Source organism: Rattus norvegicus, chromosome 5, assembly GCF_021556685.1.
Source record: "Rattus norvegicus strain SHRSP/BbbUtx chromosome 5, alternate assembly SHRSP_T2T, whole genome shotgun sequence".
Taxonomy (NCBI): Eukaryota; Metazoa; Chordata; class Mammalia; order Rodentia; family Muridae; genus Rattus; species Rattus norvegicus.
In genome coordinates this window covers 122,897,669-122,903,472 of record NC_141538.1, presented here as the reverse complement: position 1 = coordinate 122,903,472, position 5,804 = coordinate 122,897,669, and the positions used below count along the sequence as shown (strand labels likewise).

Below are 5,804 nucleotides of genomic sequence, written 5' to 3'. Positions count from 1 at the left end.
TGTTGTAAAGTCATTGGGATAAAGGTTAAATACAACTTACGCTGCAGAAACTATTAGTCACTCGAGCTTGTTATTATCTTTCTGCAGGAAGCATGGGAGTATTATAAAGAGCCACTGGGTAGATGATATGCAAACATACCATTTACCCTCGTCCCTGTAGCCACACTGTCTTTCATTTGGGCGAACCCCTACAGCAGCAACCCCACCCATCTTTATAGAAAGAGTTCTGGAACAATGTCTAAGGCTCTAGTGTTTGTTAGCAAATAGTTCTTTATTCACAGCCCCCATACAGCTACAATGCTGAAGTCAAGCATGTGGGACATTTGAATGTGAGTTCATCATTATCTTCAGTCCAGTAAATGTATATTCCTCCTTCTTTTCAATAATGCTCATTAATATTGTAAATAACACATTAAGAATGAAAATAATAATTACGTTGTATCTGTAATTCGTTGATTTGTATTCGTTGGCTACTAAAGGTTAATTCACCATTTTCTCTCCACTCAAGGCATAAATAAATAAAGGAGAGTTTGCGAGTGGAGGCGCCAGCATGCATGTCTAGAGCTCTGACTCAGAAGCCGAGGCCCTTTCCCACTCTTGGGGTAAATGTTCTTACATAAACAGGTCACCAGGAGATTAGATTCTAAGGATTCAGGGACACCATCTCAGAGGCATTTTTGTCCTTTGAAAACAGCTTTTTCAAAATTTAGAAGAAATTTCTGTTATCAGCCTAAAGTAATAGTGTTTGGCTGACTTCTATTTTCACTGGTGGAGATAAGTATCAGTTTATGAATAAAAAAGGACAAGGATTTTAATATTGGGAGATTATTTACATTCATCTGTGTGAACAGTGAGGGTGATTATACCTCAGAACACATAGCAATGTTTTACATTAAAAAAAACATTTTATTGGGATAAAGACACTTAATATGGGCTCTTCCGATAAAGGAGCACCACATAAAGATAGGAAAAATCTACGGGATAGGAAAAGTGGGTTTAAGACGAACTACAAGTTGCTAATAAAAGCTCACTCCGTGTAACTACAAGCACAGATTGTTCAAATATTTTATATTACGGGTAAATGTTTACATAAAGCCAAACCTCAAATCACACAGGTTCTAGACACACACGTGGACTGATGTCTGCTTGTTACCTGTCTCTAGCCCAAGGTCACACTTCATACTTTATTCACATGAGTTCGTTTAATTTCACAGAGTCCTAATGTGATGCAAAGAACATTTTTCCAGTTTTGCAGATATGGAAAGAGGAAAGAAGCTAGGTGGGATAGGATGCCCCAAACTTAGTGTCCTGTAAGAGATGGGGCTGAAACATGGATGCTATGTCTTTGAAGCTCACCAGCTAACTGGTCTCCACGCTATTCCGATAAACGAGAACACATTAGAGAAACAACTGTGCTACAGACGAGCCTACCCAGGATCTGTGGGCTGGAGTTAGGTCAAAGGCCAACATTATCCACGTGAACTTAAACTGCATTTATGGGTAAAATACCAGTAGGGGTGACCTGGACAGTTGCAACTCTCATGCAATCTTTTGCCCTCCTTTCTGACCTCTCTTCAGGAGGCAAAAATAGCTTGGTGATGTGATTCCTGGATAACGTGCTGAGGTGATTATGGCACAAATAAGCCACAAGAGCACTCTCAGGTGCCTTATATTCTGACAAACTGCCTAAGTGTATTAATTTTGGAGAAAAATGGAAAGGGTGGGCAGGAAACATTTTGAAATAAATGAGGTTTTGACGATATTGGAATTCCTCCCAGGCATTTGCTCAGAACCCTATACTGGCTTTTTAGATGCAGGATCCTGACGTGGACAAGGCATCTTCCTGTGTCTTGTTTTCCCTTTTTGCCCTCAAGCTTCCTGGAGCCAAGTGGATGAGAGGACTTAAAAGTGGTCCTCTCCCTGCCTCCAGCGAATGATACAAATGGCTTTGTAAAGCATACAAATGAAGCAAATGAAAACAATGAAATTTCATCAGGGCTATAAGCAAGTCACTCTAGGTCTTCAGATAATTAGTTCATTTTTGATGTAATTTAATTTGGTTCATTAGGATTTTACTATTACATGACAATAAATGAACGTTATTCTATTTCTTTTTCTTTTTTTTAGTATATTAAATGGTCACAGTGCAGATATCATATTGTGCACTTTAGCTCTCAAATGGGCACATTCCACACATGGAAATGCTATTCGCCTATTTGTTTGTTTTTGTTTGTTGAAACAGGGTCTTAATCTGTAGGCCAAGTTGGCCTAGAACTCATTATGTAGCCTAGGCTAGCCTGTAACTAATAGCAATCCTCCTGCCTCCACCCAAGATTTGAGATATCAGGTATGTGTATTGTACACTGCTCAGAAATGCTTTTGACATCAGTGGATTATGTGGAGCCCAGCCCTACCAGATACATCTACAACACAACTCCTGAACCTAAGGATTGGAGAACATCCTAGAAGAAGGCCTAGAACGATTGCCAGAACTGGAGGACCAAAAAATGACATTGTGTCTCCTAGAGATGACAGGAAAGCCACATCCATGACTCCTCAAGACTATGGCAGCCTAGACAAGTCAACCCCTGAATAGTGATAGTATCAATAGACATGCTAAAGCAGAAGGGGATATCACCAGCCACGCCCCTTGACAAAGAACTGCAGACAACAATGACTGCTAAGAAAGAATTCACCTCTCCCAGAGGTGAGCCCCCAATCTATTATCTAATACAAAGTGGTCAGCCCTAGAATCACACAAGCATAAGCCATGCCAAGTGGACAGAGCAGGTTGTATTTTCATATATTGATTCATATAAAGAGACTATCGAATTGAGAATGAGTGAGGGGACACGTAGGAGGGGCTTATGGAAGGACAGGGAAGAGTGTAAATGAAGTAATCGTACTTTGATTTTAAAGATGTAATTTCAAAATGAAAAGAAAAAAGTGTGTGTGTGTGTGTGTGTGTGTGTGTGTGTGTGTGTGTGTGTGTAGAGATTGAATAAGACATTAAGCACATCTATGTGACATCATACTCTCTGCCACATACTGTAATCCAATAGAGAGATGCTTGCCATGTTAGATAGGTAGACACATTCTTAAAATTAAAATAAAACTTAATGTACATGAGCATAAGGTTGTATGCCAAAAATTCCAGAGCACACAGTGACACTTAAACTCGCTACTTTGACTTTAGTTGAAATAGCAGGCAGCAAAGCTTTGCTGTAAAAAGTAAAACCAAACATTTGCAGTGATAAAGCTCCCCTGAAGCCCGGGACGTTATACAATAGCCATTCTAATCCTACAAGCTTAACTGTCTTAGCCAAGAGTCTCAGACCTTCTTGGGGGTGGGGAGACATTTTAATACTGTAAACATCCTCATAGAAACGATTTCAAGCACTCCAAACAAAACTTTATCTCTAGGGAACTTTATACACTATTGCAAATATCTTTAACCCTCTGTTGTAACTGTTTCTCTACTTTAGCTCTGGAAACTAGAGCCACAGTGTGAGCATGATTTGTCTGTATGCTAGCACTATGACATAATGTGTTAATGGGTAGAAGAGAACTCCCTCGCACCATTTCAAATTATTGAAATTTAACCCTTTTCCTCCCAGGAGCCTCTCCTGAGAAAGCTGTTTCCATCTTTTTTTTACTTTCCCTATCTTCATTGCTGCTCATCTTAGATGCACATGATCCAGATGTTACAAATTATCTGGGCATTTCCATACTCTTCAAGCGTAGTGACATAAATCTCTATTTTTCTCCACTCAGATTTATTAAACTGGGATAAAACTGGGTCTGGGGTGGCTTGAAGTAATGGGAGGATCTGACATCTGGTGGAGAATCTCCCAAAGGTTGTCCCACCCATGTTTATTAGGTTTTGCTCAGAACATCACTGGAACAAAAACAAATTCCTCTAGTTCTCCATCTCAAGAAACCTCCGAAGGGCTCCTGGCACACTGACCTCCAAGAAATATAGTGGGCAAGAAACTTTCCTTGAAGCCACATCATCTCCGGCTTTGTTTCCAATCTGTGTCAGGTGTACTAAGCCTGAGCTGTAAGGAGTGAGTGGGGAGCCCGGGGAGAAGGAGGTCAAGCCCAGCTGTACAGGGGAGCCAGTACCACAGACATTGCCTTTCTCACAGATCTAACCAGCATTCTCAGTACCTCTCAAAGCAAAAACACCTATGTCCCCAAAAGGCTATGTAGGCAGGTCAACAAATGATTTTAAAATTTTATATAATGGTATTTAGGTGTTTCTGGGCTAAACAAATTACTACAAGTGAAAGGGGTCCCCAGACCTTTAAGTAAGTCAGGAAAACAGAGGGGGTGGAGGTAGGTGCAAAGTTCCACCCCTGATAAGGCTTTATCCAGAGGACAAGGGTTGGCATGGTCTTCATCCTGCAAGTTATGGGCTCTAACTTCTGGGATCTATAGGTAGATCCCATAAAGAGCTCAAACTGTTGTAGCTATTGCTTGAATGCTGTAATGTTACTTAAGTACAGTATATTGGTAATTAAAGTTCTCGTTACAGAAGATATAAACATGAATGACAACATTACAAAAGACGGCTCCATTCCTACCTCTGTCAGTTAATGATTGAGATCCCTAGAATTCCTAAGCTAAAGCACAACGTGTCCTTCCTATCTAGTGCACAAAAAAAAACAAAAAAAAACAAAAAAAAAACAAAAAACAAACAGCTTCCATATCATTGAGCAAAAAGCAGGAAGGAAGGGACCACATCTATTAAGAGGTGAATAGAGTAAGCATGGTTGTAGGATAATTATCATGTATACTCCTCTATATACATCCCACCTTCATACCAGGCTAAAGGAAACAGGCTCTAATAAAAGCAGGAAACAGATCATACTTGTGCATTCATTTAGGAAAAGTTAGCCTTTCTTGGGCTATAGAGCACTTGACTAGTATACAAGAAGCCCTGGGTTGAATCACAGGGTTACAGAAAATGGGTCTGGGGATACAACACGCTGGAGGTAGAGGAGAAATTCAATGTTGTCCCTAGCTACATAGATATCTCGAAGTGGTATCTGTCTCATGGATGAAAGAATGAACAGAGGGAGGAAGAGAGGGAGAGGAAAGGAAGGAAGAAAGGAAAGATGGAAGGAAAGAAGGAAGGAAAGAAGGCCAATGGAAACAAAAGAAAAGAAAAAAAGAGAAGAGAAGTCAGCCTTTCTTAGGATCCCTGCAATACAGAAAACAGCCGAATCTGCCCTCACATCTTAGCAGGGGTGGCAGACAATGGGAGGAAAAAGCAACAATGTAACAAAGAAGCAGCCTGTAATGCATGCTCAAGTAATGATAAGTGTCAAGCAGAGAAATAAAGCTGAAGAGGAGCTGGGAGGTGGGGAGTGTGCAATTTTAGAAGGCAGGTGGGGTTTCAAAGACTTTCTGGGTTGATTTTTGTGAGGAATCCAGATATTGTGGAGATAAGAGTGAGCCCCCGTCAACATCCACAGCACTCACCTTGAAGGCAGAAGGGAACCAAGTGTGGAACTCAGAGACAGGCTTGGCTTGTCAAGAGCAAGGAAGGCTCAGCCAGTTAAAGGATAAAGGTGAGGCCATGGTCAGTGGTGGTAAGGTGATGTAACCCTTATAAACCATGCTTAGCTTTTCCAAGCTTTCCCCATGGACTATGGGAGCAGGCAGGCAACAGCCAAATTTGCCAAGCCTCTTTCTAGCAAGAGCACTTTACCACTGCTCTACAAGCTCTAATATACTGGTCTTGGAGATAGTGAAAGAGGAGGAAGACTCTACTAACAAAATGCTTGCTCTGGTTAGAA

The 5,804-nt window shown here is 40.9% G+C and overlaps 1 protein-coding gene across 3 annotated transcripts in view; it reads right to left on the bottom strand.

Annotated features, from left to right (window-relative positions):
- Positions 1 to 5,804, bottom strand: part of Pde4b (phosphodiesterase 4B) — a 576,426-nt gene that overhangs the window by 369,162 nt on the left and 201,460 nt on the right.